Source organism: Penaeus monodon, unplaced genomic scaffold, assembly GCF_015228065.2.
Source record: "Penaeus monodon isolate SGIC_2016 unplaced genomic scaffold, NSTDA_Pmon_1 PmonScaffold_7062, whole genome shotgun sequence".
NCBI lineage: Eukaryota > Metazoa > Arthropoda > Malacostraca > Decapoda > Penaeidae > Penaeus > Penaeus monodon.
Window position 1 is genome coordinate 1 of NW_023662175.1, and position 10,243 is coordinate 10,243.

The window sequence follows — 10,243 nt, forward strand, 5'->3', positions numbered from 1 at the left end:
AGCGCATATTAACGTCAAGATGAAGTGAAAGCCTGGCCATAAAGGGAAGGTAAACGGGAAATAAAAGCATATCTAAATCAATAAGTCACATTAGTAAAATTATACGAAATATTATCGAAGATGTAAAGGTAAAAATAAAGTAAAAGAACTAGCTAAGAATAAGATTTAAAACACTAAAATAGCCGGATTTTTTTTTCGACGGCTAACTATTGGCAGAGACACTTGCAAAATATGCGTTTACTTCATGAAGCGTTTATGAACAGGCATACAGCGTAAATATTAGATATATGGATAAAATTGAGCAGCCAGTTACTTATCTTTAAGTACGAATCTGTGACGTTGTGGCATGTCACTGTAAAGTTCCTTGGGTTGGGAGGAGGAGAGACGTGTCTCCGAGCACACTGACTTAATTTCCTTTGTGCACACACAGCATGTGCGAAAATACTGTCACGATTGTTTGGCGAAACGCAAATCGTTGCGGCCACTTGTTTCGTGAGGACATTCAGGTAGTCCGCTGATCTCATTTGCAAAACAAATAAAACCTGGCTCGGATGCGTAAAAACAAGTAAAAGACTTAATGAAAGACATTTAAAAATTACTAAAGTATAAGACAGCTAAAAAAATAGGCTTTGTTTAGTTATTTATTTATTGGGTGTAACAGCCTAGGCCAGAAAGCAGGCAAGTTCATTAAGAAAGCGATTAATGGGTGTTAAATGAGTTAAATGCTACACTGTCGCATGAAGACGTGTTCCTCAGCTTACACACACACATACACATATATATGTGTTGTGTGTGTGCATATATATATATATATATATAATATATATATATATATATATATATATATATATATATATATATATGTGTGTGTGTGTGTGTGTGTGTGTGTGTGTGTGGTATGTATGTTTATATGCGCGTGTGTATGTGTGTTGTGTGCGTGCGTGTGTGTGTGTGTGTGTGTGTGTGTGTGTGTGTGTGTGTGTGTGTGTGTGTGTGTGTGCATACATTCTTCGTATATGTTAATTTCCTCATAATGATCACAACCGTGATTTACGAAGAATATATCCACGAATGCCAATGTGCTCGGGTTGGCAATTCGCAAATTAGTTTCCAGATGCAACACCTGCTGAGAAGGAGAACTCTCTCTGTTTTCGCTCGGGGGAAGTCTGCGGCGCAGGTAAGCTGACGTCAGTATCATTCTAAGTCAGTATGATCGCAAAGCAGTAAAGTAATACAATAAAGTTCATATCATATCATTCAAAACAATAAGTGACATGAATGATAAGTCACGTTGGCATAAACCAGCAAAGGTTTATGTAAACGTCGGCATGATTTATCTTAAATAGAATTTGGCATAAGTGAGGGCTCGCCCGGGTAGGGAGTAGTGAAAGAAAGACACAAAGATTAGAAGAAGAAATAAGATTTATTTTCGAAGTGAAAGAAGAAGAGAAGAGGGAAACTGCTCTTTCGGCTTTGAAGAAAAAAAAAACAGGCACAGTAACGCTTGTCCTAGGATGAAATCAAACGAACGGAACAGGAAAGGACAGAAAAACAAAACATTTCAAATTCTAGGTCTGAAGTTAAGGAAAGAGGTAACAGTAACATTTGTTTTTTATGTATTGTTGTGTGTGTGTGTGTGGGAGGGGTGAGGAACGTGTGGATTAATTAAACTGCATATCAAAGCCATCAGTAGATTGAGAGGATCTTAGATTCTCTTTAAATGGTATTTCTTTAAACTATAAATGTGATTTTCCCCTAGTCGTTACCATTTCTTTATTATATTCATGATTGATAATAATACTATTAGCATCATTTCTTTTAGTCTGTCGGGCCCGCTTGTTAAACTACAAGAGGTCCGACCCAGTGAATTTTCATGCCTATGAGTATGCATATACACACAATAAAGGGATATTTATCACTCTGCATATGTATATTTGTCAGGTAAGTAGATAGATATTTGCATATCCATCAGACAGTTAGACAGATATGAGTATATGTTTGTGGATAAACATATCCATATATATGAAAATTCATTGGGGGCGAGCCCCTCGCTATTTTAACAAACCGACCCTAGAAATCTCGGAAGATCCTAGTTGCACGCTCCTTTTAGCAGGTCGTGTGGTACTTCTGGCTGAGCACTATTTATTCCAGATCATACCTGAGGTGGCAGAGATTCGAGTCGTGATCAGGGAAGCTTGCTCTTTGTCTATATCAATACGCCGCTGCGGTATTCCAGCTTAGTGCGGGCAACACTGTGGACCGCCGTCGGCGTCGGTCCGGAAGCATTGTATTGGTATTCGACTTTTATTATCATAATTATTATATATCTTTTCTTTTAGCAGACTTGCAAACTCCCCGTTTATTGTACAGTATATTTTCCAGATATTGCCATCATTTTAATCATTATCATCATATTTTTGTATTATCTTATTATTGTAATTATCATTATCATAATTATTATCATTATCATAATCATTATCATTATCATAATCATTATTATTACTATCATAATTATTATTGTCATTATATTATCATCGTTATCATCATTATCATTTTTATTATCATCTGTATCATTATTATTATTATCATTATAAGATTATTTTTTTTCATTAATGTTATAATTATTTTCATCATTAACATTATTCCTATCATATTATTGCTATTATCACCTTCATACTATTACCACTACTACTGCTGCTGCTGCTGCCACCACTATCACTACTGCTGTCTATCCATTTCATTTCGATTTATCTATTATCCGGTGCTGATTCACAGCGATTCCTTCTAAAGAGACTCACTGTATGAAGACCTGCATTTATATCACGTAAGCAAGGAAACCTCTAAGAGGCCGTGGAATTAAGGCCAAACAGCCACGCAAAACGCATTGAATTATAAGTCTAATACGATACTACTGAAAGATTGATTTTTTATGCCGGACAAAATTTGCAGTTCACTGAGAACGAATGCGTGAATGATGAATAATTGATTTGTTATTTCGAAGAGCGTATTCCGCGTCACCTAATGAAATTAGAATCATACACATTTGCACATTTTGTGTGTTGAAAAAACATGGTAAGATCATTAAAGTCTTAATATCGGACTTGCTTATTTCCATCCATTAATATGATGAAAGGTATGTTTCGAGAATACATATCATATAAATCTTATTTTCTCTGAAGATACTAACAGAACCGACCATACCACAGACCATGGATGTTCTTTTAACACAAAAGTTAATTCTGTGTCCCCTTGACATAATATGACCTTATGAACCTGTATGGCCAGATCGAAAATGACAATACAGTAAAAGTGGAAGACGTAGCATAAATTGTAAACAGACATTCGGTTTAGACTGAGACGACATCTCCGTAAGCTTGCCCGGACCGATAGCGAGTAATCAATCTACCCAAAAAGCGCTTTTATATGGACGCCGTAACGGCAGACTTGATAACCCATACAGAGTAGCGTCACCTTTTTACCTCCCGGTGATAGTATTATGGCGTTTGAAGTCCTTTTCTCCTTTTTTGAACGTCATGTCAGTCTGAACACCAGTTTCTTCATCGGCCTTCGCCTGGCCTCGGCATGGACCCTCCTGTATTGGGTAAAATAAAGTTGACAGCTTGTATGACACTGATCAAACCGAAACGGTGCCAGAAGTCGATGGTATTTGATACTTTTTCTAATAGGGCATTTTACTTTTAAGCAGTTGATACTTTTCATTAGAGGGCAGTTTTGATGCGAGGCTTTTTTGGACACACTGGCAGCCCTCCACAGACAAATGTCACTCAGTCTGCACGTTCAGGTTGTCATCCCGTCTCCCGCTTCTTGAAATGCTAATTTTGAGGATTGATCTATATTTCTTCATATCTCACTGTAACTGCATTCTTCCGTAGACAATCGCCGACGGCGTGTTTGCATGTTCGGTTGAGTATGACGTGTGAGCCAAATGGTTTTGCTGTCTGAACAGAAATGCTCTTATTAGATGCGGTATGGCTTAGTGTTCCATTATTACTCTTGTTTTTAATCAGATGTCTGTCCGGTGCAAATGGTTTGTTACGCATGTACCTATTTGTCTATTGGTTAAAGCACACATGTGTATGCAGGCTAACACACAACAATGTATTTTTAACTCTCTTTGTGTACACATAACATATATAACATGATGTACATATAATATAGATTGTATTTTATTTGTATATTGATCTTTCTGTAGCTTCATGATGATGGTGCCGAGACTCGTCCACCGTTTTCGTCAGCTGTTAATCATTCTTCTCCTCCTTCTGGTAAGCAGGCAATCCGTCTTCATGTAATTTTGAAAAGATCTGCATGCGAATTAGCGCCACTGAAAAACATACAAAAATAATAATAAAAAAAATAAATAAAATAAAATCTCCGCAACTACACATATCAAAATAACGTTTAATCTTTACATTGTAACTTGCATTTTATGGGGTCAACAAAGGGGAAATTTTTTGTTTCATGTAATTCTCTAAATTTACCTGCCGGCAGGGGATCACGACCTGGCGGAACACCAGTTCCGAAGTCACGCAAGAACAGGGTAGGGATCTCAGTCTCCGAAAATCGACCAATTTTACAAGTAAGTTTTCTGATGCAGAAGCCATGATACAATGAGAAAGCGACAGGGGCTTTCACACACTCACACAGACACAGACACACACACACACACACACACACACACCACACACACACACACACACACACACACACACACCACACACAACACACACAACACACACACACAAAACACACACACACATTCACACACTCACAGTTCACTTCAGTCCAGCCGCCAGTTATGGTAGTTCTGTATGAAAAAGCTTAAAGTACATAATGATTTAATTGTATTTGCTTGACCTTTTCTTTCACATCCTTGCCATATTAGATGGCAGCAGTAATTTACATATCGTTTACCCCCCAAAACAACAATTATAGCAAAACCTATTAAAAACCGTGTAATTCCCTGGCATCTTTCAGGGGGCACAGCGCAGAAATCCACCCACTGCTATCATTACTATCATTGTTATCATTATCACTTTCATTATCATCATTCTATTATTTTGCATTATCACCAGCATGGTTATTTTTGCTTTTGTTATTACTATCATGATTATTATTGTTGTTGTTAGCACCATTACTGTTATTATCAAATCCAGCTATTAAGAACCGCGTCACCCCCGGCATCTTCCAGAGGCGCGTCGGAGGCCCCCCCAGAGGCGCCATCGTCCTCGTTTCTCAGCTCCGTCGGCCGCAGCGGCTCCTCCTTCCTCGGCGAAATCATCGCGCAGCTCCCGAACACTTTTTATAACTTCGAGCCGCTGCACTTCTACGAGAAGTAAGAAGGAAAGCTTGCTTGCTTGCTTGAGATTTGCTTCGCCCGGCCTTTCACTTATGGCCCGGCCTGTGTCAGCTTTTTATGGCTGTCTCATTTGTTTGTCTGACACTCGGTGCTTCCCGTGGCGGTGGGATTGCCAGCAGGCGCTCCTGTAGCCGTGGTGTAAGCATCTCGCATAAACTCTTTACCAGCACGACGGCTGTGTTCTATGGGCTTTGTCTTAGGAATTGCGTGTGCACGCAATTCTCAAGTAATGTATCAGTGTGGCGTTCGGCTCGCCGCAATGCATGCAACACCTCTCTTCACGTTCTATGGTTTGTATAATCTGCCATGCACAGTGGTAACCTAGGCGCATTCTTTGGGAAATGACTTCGGTACCTCTGTTGTTATTCAGAGAGTGCCAGTGGTTCATAGCCTGTGGCGTTGAGTACCAGCTGGCCGAGGGGGAAATGTCTCGTTCCTCTCTGTGAAAGCTGCAGGAGGAAGGAGTTGGCCGCCACGACACTTCTCCTAAGTAAATTGTTCGGCTCTGATGTATTATTATCATGGGATATTTTGGGTGCATACCCGGCCGATTTCGGCTAATCTGTCAGCAAGCTCATTTGCCTCTGATCCCTATATGGCTGGAGAACCCGTTTATGATAATTCTTCTACCCTGAGCAAGCCTCCTTGGCTATTGTGCGGATGGTTGTCAGGAGGTAGATGTGTTCAGTGGGGTGAGCGCTGCTGAAGACAGTCGACGGCTCCTTTGGAGTCTCTGTGTGTATGACCACGTGTCATTCCCCTCACGGACGCGTTGTCTCAGTGCTCCCAGATAGGCAACTGCCTCTGCCTGTAGCGAGGAGGCGTTTGTCTGTTACCCTCCATGGATATTGTTGGCATGCCTGCTGCAAAAGCCTGGCGCCTGCAGGGGTGGGTCAAGGGATTCGACCGATCCGTCTGTGTAATTATGTTCGGCTCCCCGAGGGTGTGATGGTTGCAATTGACCTCTGGGTTTTGGCCTTTAGGCTAGGGGTACAATATTCACTGCTTTTTGCTTGCCAGTCTCATTGACCGGAGACTCTATTCGAGGTTGTGCCCACGGCGGAGCTTCGACAAGTCAGGGTTTGGGGAGTCCAGCCTTGGCCGTAGTGGTTCTTTGAGCTGGAGGGCGTATTAGCACCCTGGCTGTGTGAGGACAGCCAGGAGTGTTTGCAAAACAGCCGGTTATCTTGTTCTAGGCGTCTGACTATTTTGTGTCTTAGGCTTCGGTTCCTGGGAGCCTGGATGACCTTGATAAGAATGTGCTGCCGGTTTTTTGCTGCCGTTAGTATCAATCGTGAGGCCAAGCGGAGAAGGTTTGTCTCCAACTAGGAGGATTGAGGACTTCGCCACCTTGGCGGGCACCCAGAATGACCCCTGGGCTGGCTTCGTTTTGGACTGTCTCCAATCGGTCTGTATATTTCTCTTGATGCCAATAAGAGCGAGGGAGGCATTAGTCTTACAATGGGCCTGACAGATGTACGTAGAATGATCTAGTTACTCTGTGTCTGGCCCCTATGGGTCTTCCACTCATTGCTCTCATGACAGGACAGTCTTGCCTGTGTTCGGGTCAAGCAGGTAATTGTACCTCCTGGCGGAAGGAGAGGGTCCGTGTCTATCCTTTACCCCAAGGTTACAAGGTATTCATGAACACACCCAGTTCCATTCCTGGATTTTCAGACTGTGCCTTGAACTCTCTGTCTCAACGCCATGGCTTGGATTTGGCTGCAGAGATCTTTAGTCCTGTCCTGCAACACTCCTCGGATTACCAAGTCCAGACAACGCTGGGCCTTGTTTAGGCAGTGTGCTCCAGGGGAGATGATTAGCAAGATCGTCTGACATAGGAGATTGATCTTGCACCCCACTGGAGGTTTATGTTGAGGATACAGGAATTAGTGTGTTTAAAAAGGGCTGGACTGAGCACCCCACCCTGTGGCGTCCATTTTCTAGTGGCATTTGTGCTGTGGATAGGTGGACTTGGACTTTGACTCCTCTGGCTGTTCTATTCGTAAAGTGTCACCTATCCAAGCCAAGAGCTTACCTCTATTCTTTTGGATCGGCTCTCCTGAAATGGCAAGAGGATCTTGCCAGTTCGAAAGCCTTCTCAGGTCAAGGAATACTGCCACAGATGCGCCCGTTGTTTATGTGCTCAAGAGCGTGGCATATGCTGTGCGCTGTGTCTGCCCCTGGTGAACCCGTGAGGGTTCGTGTGGGGCCTCACATGTTCCATGGAGCCGGTTCAGTACCATCCTCTCTGCTAGTCTGGCCAGACAGACTGAGGAGAGAAGATGGGGCGTTACTTCCACCGGCTTCCTTGGTTTAGGGATGGGAACTATGGTAGACCTCTTCCAGCTCTGGGGTAGAGTGGAAGTTTCCCAGGACTTGTGTGATGAGTTGCAGGATGCAAGCTTCACCTACCAGTCCCAGGGCGGGAGATGGATGGGGTACGAGATCCCGTCCATCGCCAGGGCTGAGCTGCAAAAACGGCTGTGTGTTGCAATCTCTTAGTCCCTCAGAGAAAAGATAAGGCTTTGAGTTAAGGGTCGGCTGCCCTTTCTCTGATGTGAGCAAGTCTGTCTGGTTGTAGGCGTTCTTGTCTTGCCCTCAGTTCGGCTGGCAGACTGTCGATGCTCGTTATCGCAGAGAACTCTTGTGCCAGTCTGTTGGCCTCTGCCGGGGGTCGTGGTGCGTGCATCTCCGGGGCTGAGGGCTGGTGGCTCGCTTGGACCCGTGCCCATAGCTCTTGAAGAGGGTGGTACGGTGATCGAAAGACTCACACCATTCCAGCACTTTTCCTGCCTCACTGCTGGCTGGCAGTTTCATTGATCCCCTCACAGCCCCCTTCAGGAGGGCTAGGTGTCGGGGGTCTTTGGTCCTTCGGAAAGTTTTCGGCACATGTTACCCTGTGGTTGGACCTCCTATCTCGTCATTAAGTACAGTACCAAGGCGTCCTTGTGACTCCTGGAACCAGGCCGATAGTTTTGGTTTGTGGTATGGTCAGTGAGGCTGCCTCATCAATGGGCATTACAAGTCTGGCTTGTAGCACTTCCACATTTTTCGCTCTGTGTGGGTTCAGCTTTCTCAGACAGCGGGGCCAAGGCGCTCATTGGCTCTGGAACGGCCTGCCAGTCGGCATTGTCGTTTTCATCTTGAATTCGGTCGTGGGTATTTCGGCTGGGCCACATCCATGAGGGTTGTTATAGTGCAATAATGGTCAATAGTGACGGTCTCATCGGACACGCCAAGCCAATCCTCTACACAGAGTCGCAGTGGCCAGGGTGAGGTCTAGGACCCCTCCTCTCACATGCGTTGGGCTCCTGGCTTGTTGAGGAGAGCGATCTTGGGGAATGTCTCGAGCACGTGGGCTATGTGCGGCCAGCCGCATCCGGTGCCCGAGGGGCCAGGATGGGGTGGTGTGCATGAAGTCTCCCCCTATGAAACACCTCGGTCGTGTGCTGCGGATAGAACCATACCTAGTGATGTCTAGCTACTACAGTGTTGGCCTGCAGTACACGTTGTACAATTCAGGGTCCCCCGGCCAGTTGAATCTCGATGGCAAGGATTCAACATCTTGTCCACCGTGCGGTGCATCGGCTATTGCGGAAGCAGGGAATTGGTTGCGTGCACCAGGTCATCAGGCCTCTTTTGCCATCGGAACGTGGCACGACGGTAGACGTGATACCCTGAGAATGCGAACAGCTTTCGCTGATAATGTCTCCTGGAGCATGGACGATGTCAATGCTCCTTGATCGCCTATTGCGTGGAGGATGGCACTCCTTGAGGAGAAGCCAAGATGTTCCACTGCAGAATACTTAGATTGCATGTCCTGATGTTACTAATTGAGAGTTACTTCAGAGATCATTGTCACATTCGGGGTTGAACGGTCGGCGTCTGACAAACTCATGTGAGATCCTCACTGCTTGAGGGTCTATTTCGGCTGTCAGGCGTATCCCTGGAATCCACTGGGGGGTGTGGTGTGGAGAGCCTTTGGTAGCTATCGACTTTTCGTCTTGGCTTTTCTTGGCCAGGCTGTTTCTGTGCATGGCTGGCCTTGCCTGGCAGGTCAGCTTCTTCTGATTCGGCTTTGGTGGGCATGAATTCAGCCTGGTTAGGGCTCTTGCCTGTGAGGCATAGCCTGCTAGCTCTCGCCTGTGGGGGCATAGCCTGGCTTGGAGAGGGGAGGGGACGAGTCGCGAACGGGCTGAGGGAGAGGATTGGGCTGGATTTGGCCCTTCTCATCTTCCTCCCTTTATGCTTTTCACAGGTTCTGTTTCCAGTGTGTCATGGCAAAATTGACTCCTTATCCGCCTCTCCTCGGTTCCTGGACAAGGATAACTTCCATGCTGTGACTACAGCAGTGATCAGGATCGACATGTCCCCCTCGTCGAAGAAACATGTCTTCTGGGTCTGGGGGGGGACCGTGGTGGTGCCGTTGGAACCTTTCTTCCTGTGGTTCCTCTGCATTTGCTTCACTTGGGGAACTCTGTTGTCGGAGATCTCCGGTTTCGGCGGGGGGGCAGCTTCCCTTCCTCTTAGGATGTCGGGAAGCCTTTTCGCTTTTGTTCCTCCCCCAGACGTTAGGTGTCTGGTCGCTTCTTTGCAACCTCTTGACCGTTTGAGGGACCGCCTCTATCCTGACAGAGCAAGGCCAAGGCTCCAGGCGTGATGCCTCTTGGCACAGTTAGGACATTTGGCTGTGTGTCCTTCTTTTCTTCCTTATGTGCCTTGATGCCACACCTCAGTATTGTGTGCCCTTGCTACAGACACCACATTTTGGCTTGGCCTGTACAGTTAGCCTGGGTGGTGTCCGAACTTCTGGCACTTGAAAACACCGAAGTGGTTCAGGCACATATGTGCGTAGGTGAAGGG

At 45.2% G+C, this 10,243-nt stretch overlaps 1 long non-coding RNA gene across 1 annotated transcript; it reads left to right on the top strand.

The window, feature by feature from the left end:
- The first annotated feature begins 1,107 nt into the window (after positions 1–1,107).
- On the top strand, positions 1,108–4,597 carry LOC119571592. The gene is made up of 3 exons (XR_005228617.1): positions 1,108–1,177; positions 4,214–4,283; positions 4,510–4,597. It is a non-coding gene; the product is annotated as an uncharacterized LOC119571592 (long non-coding RNA).
- The last annotated feature ends 5,646 nt before the right edge of the window (positions 4,598–10,243 follow it).